The following is a 21,239-nucleotide window of genomic DNA, read 5'->3' as shown; positions in this document are numbered from 1 at the left end:
GACATCACAGAGCCAGGGGCTGGGTGGTGTAGTATGTGCTGGTCTTGAGGAGAGAGGACAGATGTTGTCTAGACAGGTTGTTAAAGTGGAGCTTAGTGTGTCTGTGGCAGTGTTTACATCAAGGATGGAAAATAAATTTTGTGTGGGAAGAGAGGTAGAGACAGCAGTGGAAAGGCGAGAGGGTGAAAGAGAACGGATGTTATGGCAAAAGGAAACCAAATGTGGAGTCTGTTTTAATGTAGATGGGAGAGTCATGTTGAATTGAACAAAGTAGTGATCAGAGACATGTAAAGGAGTAACAAGAATATTTGAGATGGTACAGTTACGTGTAAAAATGAGGTCCAGCTGGTTGCCCGATCTGTGTGTTGCTTTGGTGCTTAGTCTTTCCAAGTCAAATGAGGCCAGAAGAGCATTCAGTTCAGTGGCCTGGGGCTTGTCTTGGTGTGTGTTGAAATCACTAAGAACCACAAGTGGCTTACCATCCTCCGAGAAGGAGGACAGCAGGACATCCAACTCCTCGAGAAAGTTTGCCAGCTGACCTTGAGGGCGATAAATGACAACAACATGTATTTTTGTGCGTTGCATTGTAGTAAAGCATGGAATTCAAAAGTAGTATTGTTACATAGAGAAGAGTGTGATGAAAAAGTCCAGTTGTTCTGAATGAGCAAACCTGTTCCCCCACCCCTACCGGTGTGTCGAGAGGTGTGAGAGAAGGAAAAGTTGTTGGAAAGAGCAGCAGGTGTTGCTGTGTCCTCTGGACGTATCCATGATTCTGTCAGTGCCAGGATGCTGAGGGTGGACTGTGTGGCAAAGGCTGGAATGAAGTCAGCTTTGTTAACAGCTGACTGGCGGTTCCAGAGTCCCACTGAGAAAGAGATCAGAGCAGGTGCTGAAGTGCCGTGGCCGTAGGTTGTGTGGGTTGCGTTTTGTCTTGTATCTATATTGTGTAAATGGTCTGTAACAGATAACAGGGATGTGCTTGAAGGCAAATGTTATTCGTGAGGTAGACATGTTAGTATGTACAAGGAACGTAAGAAAAGAGATAAAATTAAAAGATACTTAAATGCTATGGTGAGAGGCGACTTGTAGTGTGCAGGTAGACTCGCTGGTCTATATATATATATATATATATATATATATATATATATATATATATATATATATATATATATATATATAATAATAATAATTATTATTATTATTATTATTATCATTATGTGTTGACCTTCCAGGGCAACTCCGTTATGTGGAACTTGAAAAAACATGATGAACAATTGAGAAAAAGTAAGAAAATTATGTTTGTTACAGCAATAACAAATAAATAAATAACTCAGGAAATCACTTAAAAAAATTGTCACTGTGACCTTCAGGAATATTATTAGAACATGTCTTTTAACGGTTTAGAGAAATATATAAAAATAAAAAATAAAACAATCTAGCAGATGCTGTTAGTGCTGTAGAATGACACAATAATGCATGAGTGGAAGAGATGGAGAGATATACAGCTCAAGACAAAGAGAGGTGTTGCATCTCTCAATTCCTGCACTTCTGGGACTGGAGAAGAGAGACACTGGCCAATCAATAAGACCACATGCCCCTGCCCAACCTCTTTCCCCCTCTCTTGTATCTAAAAATCAAGAAATGACAAGGAGGGAATGAAAAAAATAAAGGAAAATAAGAGAAATGGAGAAGGAGAAAAATGAAAAGGAATAAAAAATGAACAGAAGAAATGGATAAATATACAGACAGACATCAAAAAAAGAGAGAGAAAGTTTGAAAGAGGGCTATTTTGTGATTTGGTGTGTTTGGAAAAATTGTTCCCTCTGGAACAGAAGCTACTAATGCACAAACAAATAAAATCAAGTTCAGGTTCAACGGACTGTGAACATTAATCATAAAATGTCGTGCATATGCGGTAGCAAGACCGCAAAAAATGAAATTATTCTCATTTTTGAAAGAAAGCATCAAATAATCTAATCCCTTAAAACCATTACTCACAAACAAATACCATGTGAATATATTAATCAGCTGGTTCCTGTTAGCTCATGGATGCTCTCCTCACTATTGATTCTCCATAACTGGCAATGGATCCTGATGGGCAGGGCTAGATCTAGAGAGGGCTGGGGTGGGCAGTGCCCCTCTACATTTTCCATCTGCCCCCACAAACGCAAGTCAAGGAATGAATTTGAATGTATTTATTTATTTTTAATTTTTATTTTAATTTTATTTTAATTTTTTTGCTCCGGCAAAAGTAATTCCATGTTTGATTCTGAACCAATTATAAAAATTACAATTTGAGGTTTAAAATGACTGTTATACTACACAGTCTAGATCCGGACCTGATTAGTGTGACATTGATTACATTTACATGGACACCAGAAAGTGGCTTACTGCAAGAAATAAAACGAGAAAGTGGTGTTTCCACTTACATGCAATGCAACAGTGCCGTACTCTTTACTATTGTATACATGCGGATCAGTGAGCAGCTTTCTCCACAGCAACGTAATTTCCCCGCGATGCTTGTGCATTCAAGGAAGATTTTGCTATTTTATTTTCTGTTGCTTCGCTTTATTTTCAGATATTCCACAGTTGTTGCTGTGTTTGTTTCCTTAACTTTCTATTGAAACCTGCAGCAGAATTGTGCTGCAATAGTGGGGTTTCCCTCTTAGGTAAAACTCTGGGATTGACCAATATATGCGAACATGAGGAAAGTCAATATTTTACATTAGTGTGTATAAATGGGTATAGGTTATAGTGTATGTGCTTTTCCCACTGTACTCCCAGAAATGTTTAATTATTTCCACTGTGTTGACTTGTTATTGGGCTCCATCCTATGATGTTTGTTATCAGTCTGTTCATGCACATGCACACTTCTCAAAAACCTGGCCACATAAGCTGTGTTCTGTGGGAGAAACCCAGGTGTGTTAAACCGCTTCCTCTTAATCCCTTAAATGGTGTAGGGAAACCATCATTCTCGCCATTCAGGGTTCTGAAACATAAACATGTTTCAGAAAGCTACTTTCTGCAAAAACCCTGGAATAAACCATTTTCTTAAGTGCATGTGAATGTGTTCAATGAGAACAGCATCTATCTAATTACCTCTAAATTTAAAATTAACTCTCTTGGTTAATAACGTCCTGGTTACTTTCGTAACCTTCATTCCCTGATGGAGGGAACGAGACGTTGTGTCGAGGTAGTGACACTAGGGGTCACTCTTGGGAGCTCGAAACACCTCTGGTCTTTGAAAAAAGGCCAATGAAAATTGGTGAGTGGTATTTGCATACCACTCCCCTGGACATGCGGGTATAAAAGGATCTGGTATGCAACCACTCATTCAGGTTTTATGCTGAGGAGTCGAGACAAGGTCCCGGCCATTTCAGCGGGTAGTCCAGCATTGTGGCAGGAGGGACACAACGTCTCGTTCCCTCCATCAGGGAACGGAGGTTACGAAAGTAACCAGGACGTTCCCTATCTGTCACTCACTCGATGTTGTGTCGATGTAGTGACACTAGGGGTCCCTATATGAAATGCCACAATTAGCTGAACTGTGTTACGTAAACTGGCGGTGTGTGACGGGCAGACCACTGTGTGCCTCGTAGCCAGCGCACCAGGCCGACACGTAACCTTCCCCAACGCTGTTATGAGTGTTGAATGGCCCTTCAGGAACAAATTTGTTAACCGACTGGGGCCACCAGGTCTACGTCGGGGGAGTGTCACTCCCAAGGTGAAGACACCGCAGAGATCACACCCCGCCCAGAGGGGGGGGTTGAGTGGAAATACGTCACATGGTCTTGCTGAGCCTTGTCGGAAGTATGTCATGTGGAGAAGTCCCATGGTAGGTCCTACCCTACGGGGGAGGAGTCTCTACAAACATGGTGACTGGGGCAGAGGGGCCTCTGCTCAAGGAAGACACAGTTTACCAACAGGGAAACGAATTAGAGGAAGATATACGTCGCATGGGTTTACCTATGGGGAACCAACACATGCGGAGCACCTACCCCAGTACAGGGCTTAGTTAGCACATGTACTGAGCCAGCAGCGAGTTTCTCCGCAAACTCGTCTGCCACAGGGCTCGGAGGAATTCATCCAGGGAACACAGTTTGTGAACACTACTGGGAGTCAACAGCGCATGTCTTCAGCTCAGGGGAATTGAAAGGCGCTATGCGCAAGCGATACACCCAGCCAGCTGTCCTGGACTTATCTGCTTGTGCCTGCCACTACACAGGATGAGACTGGCTCCATCCGGAGATTGTAGAACCTCGCAAAGGTGTTGGGTGTTGCCCAGCCCGCTGCACTGCAAATATATGTTAGAGAGGCGCCCCTGGTCAAGGCCCAGGAGGCCGCCACACTCCTGGTAGAGTGGGCTCATAGCCCTGCAGGAGGCGGCACATCCTAAGCGTGGTATGCCATTGCTATGGCATCAATCACCCAGTTGGCGATCCTCTGCTTGGAGACAGCGCTTCCTTTCCGCTGTCCACCAAAGCAGACAAAGAGCTGCTCAGAGACTCCAAAGCTCTGTGTGCGATCCAAATATATGCGTAAAGCGTGCACTGGACACAGCAACATCAGGGCTGGGTCTGCCTCCTCCTGGGGCAGCGCTTGCAGGTTCACCACCTGATCCCTAAATGAGGTCGTGGGAACCTCAGGTCGTGCTTCCCTAAGGACTTACCGTCCACTGTGTCGTGGTGTGCCGCTATAGCGGCTACATACACCTTCAAGGTGGAGGGGGACAGCCGCCCTCTCCTGCAGGAAGGGAAGTGCCGATCCGACTGCACATCTCTGGGGGTCTTTGCATCCAGAAGAGCACCACTTAGCGAACAGAAGCCACTTCAAGGTATACAGATGCCTCGTAGAGGGGCCACTAGCCTGAGTGATCATGTCTACCACCGCGGGTGGTAGGCAACTTAAGTCTTCCGTGTCCCATCCAGGGGCCAGACATGGAGATTCCAGAGGTCTGGTCATGGGTGCCAAATGGTTCCACGTCCCTGAGAAAGAAGGTCCTTCCTCAGGGGAATTTGCTGGGGGTGGGGGGCTGACATGAGGAGCGTGAGGTCCGAGAACCACGTCTGGGTGGGCAAGTAGGGTGTTACTAGGATGACCTGCTCCTTGTCCTCCCTGACCTTGCACAGGGTCTGTGTGAGTAGGCTCACTGGGGGAAATGCATAATTGCATAGTCCAGGGGGTCAGCTGTGTGCCAGCACGTCTATACCGAGAAGTGCCTCGGTCAGGGCGTACCAGAGCGGGCAATGGGAGGATTCTCGGGGAGCGAACAGGTCTACCTGTGCCTGCCTGAATTGACTCCAAATCAGCTGGACCACCTGAGGGTGGAGTCTCCACTCTCCCCTGAGGGTAAAATGTTGTGACAGCGCGTCCGCTGCAGTGTTGTGGTTGCCCAGGATGTAAGTGGCTCACAGCGACTTGAGGTGCTGCTGACTCCAGAGGAGGAGACGGCGGGCAAGTTGTGACATACAACGGGAGCGTAAGCCGCCTTGACAGTTGATGTATGCCACCGTTGCCGTGTTGTCTGTCCGAAGTAACACTTCCTTGCCCTGGATCAACGGCCGAAACCTCCACAGGGTGAGAAAAATTGCCAAAAACTCGAGGCAGTTGATGTGCCAACATAGCCGCGGGCCCGTCCAGGAGCCAGCGGCTGCGTGCCCATTGCATACAGCGCCGCAGCCCATTCTGGAGGCATCTGTCCTGACCACGACACGCCTGGAGACCTGCTCTAGGGGAACGCATGCCCGTAGAAATGTGAGGTTGGTCCAAGGGCTGAAGAGGCAGCGGCAGGCCGCGCGATGCATCTCGCGGGTCCATGCCCATCTCGGGACTCGAATCTGGAGCCAGTGCTGAAGCGGTCTCATATGCATCAATCCGAGCAGAGTGGCCACCGCTGAGGATGCCATATGCCCCAGGAGCTTCTGAAACAGTTTCAGTGGAGCCTCTGTCTTCTGTCTGAACGCCTTCAAACAGGTCAGCACCGACTGGGCGCTCATTCGTGAGGTGCGCCATCATCGAGACTGAGTCCAAGTCGAACTCTGAACCGGGAGGAGCTTGCTATTTTCCCATTTGACCCGAAGCCCTAGTCGGCTGAGGTGCGAGAGCACCAGGTCCCTGTGCACACACAACACAACCCGAGAGTGAGCTAGGATTAGCCAGTCATCGAGATAGTTGAGGATGCAAATGCCCACTTCCCTTAATAGGGCAAGGGCTGCCTCTGCAACCTTCGTGAAGACACATCCTTTGGGTCTACCGCCGTGAACCAATCTTGATGCCGGACGCTTGCTAGAATACGTTTTTGCATCAGCATGTTGAACGGGAGTCTGTGTAAAGCCCAGTTCAGTACTCGCAGGTCCAAGATTGGCCGCAACCCACCGCCTTTCTTTGGTACAATGAAGTAGGGGGTGAAAAACCCCTTCTTCATCTCGGCCGGAGGGACAGGCTCTATTGCACCCTTCCGTAGGAGGGTAGCGATTTCCACAGGCAAGGTAGCGGGGTTCTCGCCCTTCACCAAGGTGAAGTGGATGCAGCTGAACCTGGGCGGACGCTTGGCGAACTGAATCGTGTAGCCGAGTCGGACGGTCCGGACCAGCCATCATGACGGGTTGGAAAGCGCAAGACACACGTCCAAGCTCCGGGCGAGGGGGACCAAGGGGACAATCTTCGGACGTACTGGCGGGTGGGGTCTCACGGCGGGGCAGAGCCTGAGGTGCCACGTCGTGCCGTGGCCGTGCTGAGTTCAGGGACATCGAAGCACTTACCTGGCTCCTTGTGACCACCCCCAGAACAGCCTGGGACGGGGGAGGAAGAGGCCTGTCCTCGTGACCCGTGGAGACCGTCACATCGGGGGCAGATTTGTGCCACAGCTAGGCACACAGGGGCTGGGAGACTGCCGCTGAAGCACCAAACCTGCCGAAATGGAATGGTGGACGGTGGTCGTGATGACAGCCGTGCGCACTAGGTATGTGACCCAGGAAACAAGGAAACCGCTCTTTTGCTGAACTCTTGAGTACCGCAGCCACTTGGGCATATGGTGAAATTAAATGAAAAGGTAACAAAAGATTCTCCTCCCGGCCCTCCATTGGGGGATGCAGTGGTCTACTTACCAGCTCCAGAGCAGTGGGTTTCCTCACCCCTGGGTCGCCCATCTCAGGGGCGCTGCAAAGACTTTCTCGTGTTCTTGGTGGCCGGCCGTGAGATGGGTGGTGTCTGCTTCCTGCGGCGGGCTCCACACCGGGGCCGGTGCAGTCACCGCAGGAGGATGCCCTTGGCGACGAGCAGACGGTGTGCGGAATCTTGAGCTGCGCCGGGGCAGGATGTGTTGGATAGCTTCCGTCTGCTGCTTCACCGCCGAGAACTGCTGGGCAAAGTCCTCGACAGTGTCGCCGAACAGACCAACCTGGGAAATGGGGGCACCAAGGAACCGCGCCTTATCGGTCTCTCCCATCTTGACCAGGTTGAGCCAAAGGTGGCGCTCCTGGACCACCAAGGTGGACATCGCCCGACCGAGAGACTGCGCCATGACCTTCGTCGCCTGGAGGGCGAGGTCGGTCGCCGAGCGCAGTTCCTGCATCAATCCCGGGATGGAACTACCCTTGTGCAGTTCCTTTAGCGCCTTACAATGCAATATACATATTTACAATACAATACAATGCAATACATATTTATTGCCAACCGAAGTTGAAATTTGTCTTTGACTACACCAGGGGTGTATCAGTGTCATCCAGGGATTAGCCCACAGGCCATATTATAATATAAAAATAAGAAGAATCCTTCCTTCCATGACTTAATTATTATTTGACAGGTAGGGTGGTAATTTTTTAATAAACAAATCAAACACGTTTTAATTTAAATTGCGGAGGATCAAAGCGAGAATTACAGCTTGTCGGCTCATTATTTATTGTGCTAACAATAACAATCAATGCTAACAATAAAATCAAAGTTAATAATTAAAATTTTCAATTGTCATTTATCATAATATTTTGAGAATAAAGTAAAAATTACGAGAAGAAAGTTGAAGCATTATGAGATTAAAGTCGTAATATTTTGAGAATAAAGTAAAAATTACGAGAAGAAAGTTGAAGTATTATGAGATTAAAGTCATAATATTTTGAGAATAAACCAAAAGGAAAGTAACATCAAAGTGATGTGGTGGACAACAGCAAAGTGGAGCATCTGGGTCTTTACATACAACACCACTAACCAGGGAGATAACTTGGCTATACGACCGAGCTGAATTTTTTGTAAGATTTTGCAAGCTCTCTGTTCATGTATGAGGTGTGCATTAGTACAGGAGTTTTCAACATGTGGGCACCTGTCAAGGGAGGCACAAGATATAGGCTCGCACTCAAGTGAAGCGAAAAATTATTGGAACTGCTGTGAATTAAGTCCATATCAAGATGTGGTAACATCCCCTCAGTTACAGTATTGTTTAGAGAGGAAAACCCAATGCCGATCGGGACTGCGTGAATCTGTCTAGTTCTTTCTCCTGAATAAATACAATTTACATAACCGCTGCAGGTTCAGATACTAATAACACTGTGCTGATGAGCCAAAAAACCAAGGATTTCTTTATTTCTAAATCCTGTCCTAAAGTATGATTTAACTACATCCTAAACATCCATCTCTTGCATTAATGAAGCTACTGGCTCGGCGTCCATTCTATCGTTATGATAATGATGCTCTGTTTAGCCTAATATTGAGATTTTTTTCTCTAATATTTCTACTTTATTCACACAATATAGGCTACTACTTTATTCTCACAATGCTACGGCTTTATTCTAATCATTTTTACTTTATTCTCAAAATATTATGACTATAATCTCAAAATCCTACAACTTTATTCTAGTAATTTTGACTTCATTCTCATATGAAATTTAATATCATAATGCTACGACTTTATTCTCAAACTATTACGACTTTAATCTCTTAATGCTACAACTTTATTCTCTTAATTTCTAATTTATTTGCAAAATATTACGATTTAATTATCGAAATCCGAATTTTTTGCATTTTATTTAACGTGGCAATAAAACGTCATTGTGGGATCACCAAGTAAAGTTAAAAATGACATTAATTTTATAAATGCATCCCGAAACACCTGGGTTGGGTTTCATGACTGCTATTAAACATGATTTCAGGTTGTTTTTAACAAAGCACAGTTTCAATGCTTGATAAACGGTAAGACAGTGGTTTCTTCCCTTTTGCTCTGGTGTGCAGACTTAAGTACAATAATTAGACAAGTTCAATGTCATTTGATTTTAAACCATTTAAAAATCAAGGAACCCCAAAGAGGCTATTTAAACGCAGCAGTTTAACTCCACACACATAACACGGAAATGTTAACCAGCACGGGCAGAGCGCATATACAGGCAGTGACAGTTTGATCATATTTGTTTGGCTTGTGAGATTTATAATTTTAAGACCTATGTATTGTGCTATTTATGCTTATAGCTCATTGTGCTGCTATTTTGAGTAGTGTTTGAGGAAATTCCATTGCAATAAAAATGTTTTATTCCCGACTCCCGACTTAACTCGAATAATCAAACAAGTTGATTAACGCATGCATTAAAATCTTGGTGTGTGGATTGTTAAAAACAAATGAAGATGAGAAATGAGGCTTATAGATTATATACTTAGAAATAAGGCTTGCATAATAAAACCTCAGTGCCTCTGATACAGAAAAGCTGCACCCCCATGAGAGAAACCAGAAAGCTCCCACTCGAGGCAATCATAACGTGTCTGATTAACTTGAGCATGAACAGCAGGTAAAAGTCAAAGTGCGAACTGTCAATTAATACAAGTTGGGCTCACTGATTGGAATTAATTTACATTTGAAGCCAGAATTGCAGCCTGCCTTGTTGCTTTTGTTCCCTGATGTAATGAACATTAAGCCTTACTACTTTTTATTTTTTTTATCACAAAAAAACATTTGTGTTTTTCCTAACATTCCTGTGACACTAATATGAACCTTTGAATAGGGGCTTCTCTCAAGATCTAAAAAGGAAATATTTCAAAAGTGTGACACATAAAAAAAATGAATAATGATCATTTACCCTTTAAGCAATGACCAACAAAATTAACAACCACTTATGAAAGAGCAATTCCAGCCCTATCATTTTGAATATTTTGAATGTTTTAAAAAGCAAGGTTTCTGCATATAATATAGTCTTGTCTATAATTAGGGGCAAAAAAGCTGAGACGTAAATTGAAGGTAACAACAAATGTATCCGATATTTTGAGACCCATCTTTAGGGTTTAAAAGAGCCATGGAAAAAAAGATGACAGTGACCCTATCACTCCAGGTGTAACAAATTCACACCAATGCCCTGAATACCTCCCCCTAGGTTCTGTAAACTATGTTTTAGAACAAGAGAGATATTCAGAGTACATGACCGCTGTCCTATGTAGTCATGATCCAGTTCAAATCTTTCCAAATGTCAGACCTTTCTGATAAAACTCTCCTAAAGATGAACTGATTAAAACATGCCACACATTTGACTCATCCACCTCTACATCTTTGAGAAAGGAACAGAAAAACAATACAAGTCGTGAAGTCATAACGCAGACAAGGAGCCGCATGAGAACTGGGAAAAGGCCAGGTCACACTTAACATTTAAATGTTAGGTTGGACACCCAAGCTCTTGATTGATTTTGCATGTATGGCTTGAGACAGAGTTAAGAGGTTTGTTTCTTTATTTGTTCTTCATTTGTCATGGCACATTATTATGGTTGAAGGGTGAATATGTTCTGAGAAAAGAGTCAATCCTGCATGTGCCATGACAGCACACTGATGACTCATCTCTGGCAAATGTGTCTCACGGACACTTACATATTTCTCTTTGTTCAGCTCTGGGAAAGAAAAAAGCAATGAGAGAAAATGAGAGAGAAAGAGCTCAAATTAAAGCCTTCCATCTTCTTGTTTACCCTGAAGAGTTAACAAAAATTTGCACAACATTTCCCAATCTATGCTGATCACATCAGATTGCCAGTAAAAAATTAGATGAAGGGCTCTATATTACTGTACAGTCTCAATTTATGCTGCTTTCTTTGAAAGCTCAGGAAGGGCCATTACAAGAACCTTGTTCATACATTGAGGAAGGAGCTGTTATGCACAAGAGATTCAAGAAGTAATGCTTCATTATTATCTAGTAAATCCCACTTTATAAAAGCAACAAGCCACACAGGGACACAGAATATCATGAATGCTATTTGAGGCTGAAAGGGCAGTGCTGCTATTGGCTGGTAGGGAATCTCAATAGAGAAATGTTTTTGTGTTGATTATTATTTTTATTTTTTTTCACATAAATGAATTGTACAAGTAGCAGGAAAATGAAATGAACCTCACAACAGATATGGATCTGAGCTACTCACACTAAGTTTGCAGGTTCAAACTTGTGTTGTTGTGACCCCTAATGTACAGTATTTGGGCGCTTTCATATTAGAGCTAGTGGTGTGGACTCGTGTCAGGAAGTAACAACCGCACTCCAGTCCACATAAAAAGGGGTGACTAGGGTTGTCTTTTTGTGAACTGCAGTATGATTTGTGATCGATTTCAAATCTGGTTTGGTAGTGAACAACCTTTCATTATGTAAATTACGGAACTGTTGCATATAGAAATAAATAAAAAAATCAAGCAACAATGAACTGGTGTGGTCGATGGATTAAGGACAATGTTTATTCAAAATGGGGTTTTTATGCATATGGGTTGATGCATAAAAGCACATTAAGGCACAATTGAAGAGCATGCATAAGAATTCTGAGAATTCCATTACTGCAGGAAGCAGATTAAATTTAAGGGAATCACTAGAGCTATTGATCCATGTAGTCTCAGCATGAAAAGGATAAAATATAAAAAAAATAAAAAATAAAATCTATTCTCAATTTTTATGACCTTTCAATCCTGATGGTTTTGCAAATGCAATGCAGTTCTGAACAACAAACCACAGAGTGAAAACAACACAACAAGTAACCACAGAGGAAGCGGGGACAATTAAAAGTTGTACCCTTAAAGAAGACAAGGGTCCATAGACCTTTAAATAAATACTGGGAGTGCTAAACATTATGTTGCAATATTTCATAGAAAAAATATGTTTTATGTGTGATAAATAAAATGTTTAGATATTTTTCTTTACATATTTGTGGCAAACAGTGAAGGCACTTGTGTTACCTTTAGCATCATATACTAGCCAGTGTTTCTGTGAAATGCCACCTGGCACAAACACTGTACCTCCAGATCCAATATTAGAAATATTTTAATTTTGTTGGCTCAATGCCAGAAAACTGTTGCCACAAGTAGTTCTGGTATTGAATGACAATCCAAAGTTACTCAAAGAGCAAAACAAACTGCTTTGGATAAAAAGATTATGCTATATAGTACTACTTAAACAGCAATATGCCAAGCTCCACCATGAAGCTTTACCTTCACTTGGCTCCATAAAGCCGGGTGTACGCTGTGTGATTTTTTGTGTCCAGATTATTTTATATTCTGAAAATAATGAGATTTACTGTGGGACATCAACAATCTATTATGTCAAACTGTATGACATACATATTAGCTGGTCTCAATTGACAGCCAGTCGAGATTAATAAACCAAGATTGATAAATGCTGTAAAAGGGGGCCTGGGTAGCTCAGCGAGTATTGACGCGGACTACCACCCCAGGAGTCCTGAGTTCGAATCCAGGGCGTGCTGAGTGACTCCAGCCAGGTCTCTGAAGCAACCAAATTGGCCTGGTTGCTAGGGAGGGTAGAGTCACATGGGGTAACCTCCTCGTGGTAGCGATTAGGGGTTCTCGCTCTCAACGTGGCGCATGGTAAATTGTGCGTGGATCACGGAGAGTAGCATGAGCCTCCACGTGCTTGGAGTCTCTGCAGTGTCATGCACAGCAAGCCACGTGGTAAGATGCACGGATTGACGGTCTCAGAAGCGGAGGCAACTGAGACTTGTCCTCCACCACCCGGATTGAGGCAAGTAACTGCGCCACCATGAAGACCTACTAAGTAGTGGGAATTGGGCATTCCAAATTGGGAGAAAAGGGGATCAAATAAAATAAAATAAAAATAAAATAAAAAGAATTAATAAATGCTGTAAAAAATAATTAATTAATGTTAACATCTAGAACCTTATTGTTAAATGTTAAAATATTATTGCTTTAAAAATAAATATTTTACGTTCCACTTAATTTGTCTCAGATGGCAAAATTGTGCCAAAATTGCACTAAACGCTCCCAGCTAAGGAAGGTAAAAAAAAATTGGTGCCACTTTATTTTAGGTCTTTAACTACTATGTACTAACAATAAAATACATAAAATACAATGTATTTATTAATACATTGTGTAACTTCATGTTGTACGTGCAAAATTCTCACAAGATCCACATTTGCAGCTTCTGAGGTTGAGGTATGGCTAGGGTTAGAGTTAGGGTTGGGGTAGGGTTAGGTTTAGGGGGTAAGGTTAACAGTGTAATTACAGATGAAATTAAATGCATGTATTTTAAATGTTAGTACAATGCAATAACACATATGTACATAATAAGTACATTGTATCAAATTCTTAAGTACCAAGTCATTAAAGACAACTAAAATAAAGTGGGTCCAAAAATATATTTGCATTCTGAATGCAAAGGAAAGATTCTAACACTTTGATACTCAATAGATACTGTATTAAGTTGAAATAAAATAATAATAATAAAAAATAAAAAACAACCAGAAAACAAACCAATTAATCATCCAAGAAAAAATTTCCTGATTACAGTTATTTCAGGAAGAGTCACTCTTTGTCAATTGTAGTACAACACTGCCAGATAAAGTTAAAGTGGTATCATGGAGACCGAACTTCGACTGCGATGTAGGCCTGAAGAAACTCTGAAGGAGAAAACGAAAGATCAATTTTCATCAGTTCTCCAACAAGTCTGCTCTTCAACCAGTGATCAATAATGGACTGATTAGTCTCTCTTACAGTGATTTTAAAACATGACCAGCAGCTTAAACAACTGTTTAACCATGCTGTCAAAATCTGTGAGCTTTTCCAAATGAATCTGAAGGTCTGGACTGATTGGCTGAAAGTTTACAGAGAGGCTGGAGTAGCTGACTGCAGTCAGAGAGGGTGTGAGTTACTGGCCTCAAGCCATTTTTGTGCTGATGCTCATCAGGCCTGGCTAGCGTGGGCTGGAAGATGTCAAAGGTGGGCATTTGGAAATGTGTGTGGTGGCGGTGGGGGACTGTTAATTGTAATTGTTAAAATTATAAGGCTCATTATACCTATATTTAACACTTGTTCCCCATATAAAAATAACTTGAAATAACTAAACCGATAAACATTGTATTTAATCATACAATTGAAGCGGTCCCTGACAACCTTATTCTTGGTATACTACCTCCATTACCAAGAAATAAATTACAGCAATACTCTTTCAGGGTAATTAGAATTACAGCCTTAAAACAAATTACAATGACAAATCAAAGTCCCCACCAATGCAAGGATGGAGTGGAGAGAAATAATATCAAGGATGAAAACAAGGATGGAGTGGAAGGAAATATATTAGATGGAGAGATCAATAACATCTAAGATTAAGAACCTAAAATTTTAACACAGATGGAAAATATTAAATGATGATGATTCTTTCTCTTTGACTTCTCTGTTTAATTGGTTAAATGGAAATGTAATTAGCAATAATAATGCCTTACAAAGGCAAAATGCAAAAGTTATGTATAAGAGTTATGATTGAAATCAGGTCTCAGATTATGATCTGTCCTGTGACAGACAAGTTTGGCTCATATGCTGAGATTCAGAGAAAATATGATGTGAAGATGCAGTAACTACAAAATCCACATCAAAATTATTCAAGACATTTTTCTCAGTTTCAGTGTTGGTGTAGTTACTGAGTTTGGCCTTTGTAGGGTAGTAAAAGGAACTGGTATTTTTACTAGTGAAAATAAACATGTTTAAAGTAATTTAGGTAAATGTAAAGGAGTTTAGACAGATGGATGGATAGAAGTAATGTCATGTCAGCACCAAATGTTTAAAGTACACTGACAAAAAAAATTAAAAAATAAATTACCTATCACAGCACTATAAAAAGATTTAAAAAAGAATGTAATAAAAAAGATGCAAGGTGAAGACAGACAGCATCTCTCTTGTCAGCGACACCGAACAGGGGAAACAGAAGCATGCATCCCTCAAAAAACACTGTATCCAGCCATGATCGCGAACAGTGCCATCAGCTAATATTGGCTGGGATAGTGCTTTACAACTCCAGTCCAGTATTTTGCAAACACCCAAAACTTGATTTTAGGGAGCTGATGTGGAGGTTGATATTTGATAAGCGAGAAGAGTGAGCCTGTGGTATGTTAACAACAGCCACATATGAGCACTAAAAACCTATGCATTGCAAAAAATATCTCTTATTATTGTTGACTCTCTGGTTTGCAGCAGCCGCCTCTTGAGTGTCGTTGCTTTTGGCCAATGACAAAAATAGAAAAATACTACAAATATCTGATGCTTTTATGTGATTTGTTGGGGCCCATCCTCAATGTTTGCAACCCACAGCCCGCCCCCTTATTGCTTTTAACCAATGCACAAATCTTAAAAAATAAAATATTTTATTTAATACCGTATTTGCCTAATATTTGATTAGGTGGGAAAGACTCACATTTGGGTGGGCTCAGCACACCCTTGCCCATGCTTACATCTGGCCCTGATGCTCATTATGATTCAAACCAGTCTGATATGAAGAAAGCTGATCTGTGCATTGGGACCAAGGGACACTTTTCTTTGGGGAATCCAGATAATCTGCTTTCACGCCAGCTGGGTTCATACTGACGAGAATATTCAACTGGTGTGACCTCAGTTCTTCTCTAATGTGTTTAATTAAACAGTACTAGCTAAGAACCTTGGTTGGGGATTCCGTGTCATGGATCTAAATCCCAAACCTATGATAGTTTTCAGAGTGTGGCTGAAAGAGAAGAACTAAATTGCGCTAAATACAGCTGATATTGTTACCAAAAGAATTGTGGCTGGTGGCTATTAAGAAAAGAGAAAGACAGAACGTACAGTAACAACCTCCACAACCAAAAGAGGAGATCCATCTCCACAAAAAAAAAAAAAAAAAAAAAAAAAATGTGGAGGCAGGTGTAGAGACACTGGCCTGTCCCCAAAAGCAAGAGTGAAATAGGCATTGTGGGCTTAAGTTACTCAAGTAAGGAAACAAAGAGCTCATAAGACAGAGAACTCCCCTGATACCCATTGTTATGGCTTCTAAACCCCTCCCATTTCCCATCCCCCCCTTCCCCCCCCCCCAAATTGGGGCGCCAATAGGGATCTCGCCTAGGGTCTAAAACGGCCCTGCCAGGGACTCTCTGGAGTTACAAACTTCAGATTTATTGGAACAAATATTGTAGTTGGCTCACTCTTCTCTTCAAAGAAGATCAAACAACTGCCCTTAGTCACACCTGTTCTCCCGGCGTGATGCACGTTCTTGCCTCGTGAACCAGCTCTCTATCTGTTTCTCCATCCCTCCCCTCTCCATCTCATCACCAGCATTAGGCGATGGAAACAGCAACAGCGAAAATAAAGCAGATGATAAATATAATATCAAAAACCATCGAGCTGCCTCAATGTGGTGTGTGTGACGCGTGAGTTTGGAGAAGTGTGTTGGTGTGGGTGCGGTGAAGGGCACAAAAAGGGAGGGAGCTGTATATGGCGAGGAGTGTGAGAAACAAATCAAAGGATACAAGGAGGGGGGAGTCTGGAGGAGTACAGGTTGGAAGTGTGAGTCTAAATACGAAATTAAGAGAAGGGGATAAAAAACACATGGAACCCCACCTGCAGCTTTTTCGCTCATTCTCACTTTCTCTTTTTTTTGTCGCTTCTCTTTTCCTTGCTTCTTTTTTTATTAATAAGAGCCTTGTCAAATACAAGGGATTACTGATGGATACTCAGACAGCTGAGTGGGGGAAGGAGGACGGCATAGATTTTGGATTAGAAACAGCATCTTCTCTTCCCTTTTCTTTTTCTAGGACAAATAGGTCCCGTAGGGAGACTTCGCATTAATATCTCTCTCACTCTCTCTCTCTTTTTCTCACCCTCTGGTGAGCGAGACGGTGTAGGGAATTAATGAGGGGAGGTACCTGCTACGATGCTGGCCAGTTGCAGGGTCCGGACGATGGGGTAGACGTTGCGTGCCTGTATGATGGCCGCTGAAATTTTCCTGGTGTGCTGCTTCTCCCCGTACACGGCCAGCATGGACGCAAGGGCCTGTTGATCTAAGGCGTCGACCACGTCAGCCGCACAAGGCATGTCGGGGTACCTACGCACAAAGAGGAGCCCAATTAAGCCGCTTGACGTCACAAGTTCCTGGCTGACAGAAGCCGAGCCTGACAGCTCTAAGACACCAGTGAACACTCCTCCCACCGTTCCCACTCTGGGAGATGAGGGCTTGAGATCTATAAAAAGAGCGAGTGTGTTTGTACATGAGAAAGAACAGGAGGGAGAAACGGTTAGTGACAAATATAAAAATATCAAATCTTGAACTGAATTATGCACTTGTTTTTTTCTTTGTTTAAGAAAAAAATGTATATGTGCTCGTAGAAGACATCAGGATAAATAAAGTTACTCATCTAAAGAGCCAAATCTCTGTCTGTTTAAAGGTGAAAATATATGACTAAACAAATAAACATTAATATTTAATGTTTTATTAAATATTAAAAAGCGCTAGCTAATCCAGTCAGCAGCTATTCAATACACTTACGCTGTGCTATTATACAGTGCTTCATATATTCTTAACATCTTGATTCAGAGGTTCAGGTACATGTAATAATTGCCTGGAATTTGGGCTTGGTACCTTGATGTAGCTTGGACTAATATGTCCCTTTGTCTCTGGACGTCTCATGAGGGAAAACACACACGCACAAAAAATGGCCTCCATTGTGAGGACCTGCACTATGTAGATGATAAAGAACTGTTTGACATAAGACAAAAGTCAAAATGTGAGATAGCAATTAAAGTCATTCATCACCTTGAGTCCACCAGCATTGTGTCGAACCTTGGCATGTGCCAAATCACCAAGAAAGGCAAGCATAACATTGAGAGATGTATGTTGAACATGTTCTTCCAACTGATACAAAACAATATCTACCTGTCTTTTAGCAATTATGTCATTCTGGATCTTACAGTAATGATACTTGAATAATTATAACTAGTTCGTCATTTATGTGGGCACAACTAAGAGCACAGAATGAGCAACTCAAACAGAGAGACATGCTGATTAATGTAGGTATGTTCTGTTTTTCTTGAAGGCCAGCTAGAGTTGACTGTGTAAAAGGGAATCCTTGTATGGGTTTTTGTGACGAAGCAAGGATTCAGCGTTTTCAGACACCGTGGGCTTGATCTACATCGACCTGCTTTACATCTCCCCATTTCTCTTCTTTCTTTTGTCTCTCTCTCTCTCTCTCTCTCTCTCTCTCTCTCTCTCTCTCTCTCTCTATCTATCTATCTCTCTCTCTCTCTTTCTTCAACCATATCATCTCGCCCCCAGTAAAAGTTCAGAGTTGGTTATGGTGGGTGGGATTTCCACCTCATTATCACACTGAAAACTTGTACCAAACTTCCTAAGAAAATAACTCTCACTTTTCTTCAAATCAGAGGGAACCCATAATCATGAAAAAACACCAGTCTAGGTGACTGATTAATTTATAGATAAGGTTTATTTTATTATACTTGTTTATTTATAGATAATTAATCAGATCAAATTGGTTGCATGCAATTCGTTTGACAAAATAGTGCTCCTAAATCACAGTACTGAACCGCAGTAAATAGTAATGACATTTAGAGGGATATGGAATGGAGGGATTAGCTTCAGTTTATTTGATATATATTAGGGCTGGACATTGCCAACCACCTCCTGATATGATACGCATTATAATACATATGTCATGATCCAATGCATCACAATATCATAACTGAAAAGCGATTGTACTGCACCAATTTGATTGCATTAACTTGTTGTTAGAACCAACCTACCATTTAGTACCTTGTTTTATTGTTTAGTTAAATGTTGTTAGAAGCCAATTATGACAATAGGCCTCTTTATTATTAATTTACAAGAAATGCAAAATGGGTTCAGGGTTTTGTTACATTTGCATTTGTGCATTTAACAGATGCTTTTATCCAATGCGACTTACAGTGCCTTCAGTGCATACATTTTATCAGTTTGTTTGTTCCCTGGGAATCGAACCCATAATACTGGCATCATGCTCTACCAGTTGAGCAACATGATTGACACTACATCTTTATAATGTCTGCACTTGTTTTTGCAAGGATGTTTTCTCATAATTGTGGAAATATCCCTGTGTATGAGGTTCCCATAAGCAATATTGTGAAATGAAAGGGCCAAGTCCGCTTATGACACATTGCTCCTCAACAGCACTATGTCTTTGTCTCTTTGTTTTTCCTTCTGAATTAGTTATGTCCATTCAGTCACTACTTCAAGCTAACATGCTATGTTGTCTCGCAAGGCCTCATCTGTGAATCACTTGGCACTGCAGTGCTAATGGTACGTTCCATTTAAAGTCGGATGTGGAAAATTCTGACTTGATATGAAAATAAAGCCATTTCATTGCCTGATGCTCGGAAGTAGACGTAAAAACAAACAAAACTTAAATGCTCCCGTTAGCTTAGCAGGTGTTCGATTGTCACCAGAGGTGTCTCCTAGCAACCAAATTGATAAACAATGCTGCAATACTAGCATATGTTGTACAGATGTACGATTATCAATAGACAGCATAATTTACCATATTTTGAACACCTGTCTCAGCTTAAACGGGTTTTATTATCATGTTATGTAGGAATTTTGATTCATTGGTGGATATTATTTCATAGAAGTGAATCTCAATAACTTTGAGCATCTCCCTGGGTGCCGACATGTTTGCGTGACGTTATGGACCAGAATCTCGTCGAAATTGGGGTTGAAGATATCTTTCTAAAGATTTTATTAAGATACAATTAGGTTATGCTTTACACCTGTTTAGAATTAGTTTTGAACAGATATGAAATAGAGAGAAATGAAGACTCTAAGGATGTAATCAATGTGGCGACACATTGAGTAAGCCAAGAATAATAACTGTGGTGCCACCAGAATGAATGAAAAGTGAATCAGGCATTACTAATCACAAATGATGCTTGGAAAAACAGCCACAATGATTACTTTTACTGAGAATGTTAGCTGAGTTAATGTTCACACCTGTTTCCATCCATCCTCATGTCTAGTGGTCCACCTTTGCTGAGGGAGAAACCTCTCTCCATCTGCATGGAGGAGCAACCAGCATCCAGAAGGGCAGCATCCACATCTCCTAAACACAGTGCTGGGAACACGTTACTCAGCTCACTGATCCTCCCTAGCACTGACTTTACCTGGACAGAATGGATTTGAAAACACTACGAGGAAGAAAACAAGGACGTGGGGCTTTCATATCATTATTTTATTCTCAGGTCCACATAGTTAAGGTTTCTTGCACCAAGAACAGTCTTTTAGTGTTACATGACCATTTTTCAACCACTCTATGGCTTTGTTTATACAGGCAGAAAAAATAAAATAAAATTGGAGTTTCCAAATCAAATCCATTTAGCTGTTTGTAGTCTGAACAGCACATGAAAAAAATAAAATAAAATAAAAAACCCACAGGAAATCCTATTTTTTACAAACCTGGCCCAAACCACATCCATATGTGGGCTGAAATCAGATTAAAATCAGATTTTTGTTCATGTGTTTCATTATGAATGGTAAGATTGGATTTCCAAGTTTTTTTCAGATTGATTGTCCACACTTTTATTTTGCTTGGGATGAAATCATGGAATGAATTTGAAAACCAAATTAATTTTTGTGCAGTGTGATCAAAGCCTAAGACCCTTAGAATTAAAAGTTTTTTTGTTTTTTTTTTTTTGCTGCTGTGCCTTTAAACTCCCTCTTTGCATGTGAAATGAACATCTTCTAATAATCTTTATTATTTCACTGTGACTGGATGGGCCAGGTTGCATAAAATGTAATAGGCAATGTTGACATTTAAATGTGGGCGTTCATGTTCATGTACGGTGGGAAAAATTTTAAATGTTAAAGTATCGTGATATTTTTCCTTGTAATACTGTATTGATATTTGCATGGCAAGTAATATTGTGGTGATGGGAAAATTTTTCTCTTTGCAAAATTGATCTAGGAATTCAACAACAATCCCATAGAAGGTTATCA

General features: G+C 41.6%; 1 pseudogene; it reads right to left on the bottom strand.

Moving 5' to 3' along the window:
* The window catches only part of LOC127439842 (12S rRNA N4-methylcytidine (m4C) methyltransferase-like), a 125,924-nt pseudogene that overhangs the window by 12,281 nt on the left and 92,404 nt on the right, over positions 1-21,239 (bottom strand).

The sequence above is a fragment of the Myxocyprinus asiaticus genome, chromosome 1 (genome assembly GCF_019703515.2).
Source record: "Myxocyprinus asiaticus isolate MX2 ecotype Aquarium Trade chromosome 1, UBuf_Myxa_2, whole genome shotgun sequence".
NCBI classification, from domain to species: domain Eukaryota; kingdom Metazoa; phylum Chordata; class Actinopteri; order Cypriniformes; family Catostomidae; genus Myxocyprinus; species Myxocyprinus asiaticus.
Note: the sequence above shows the minus strand (reverse complement) of the source record. Positions and strands in the feature narration are given on the sequence as shown.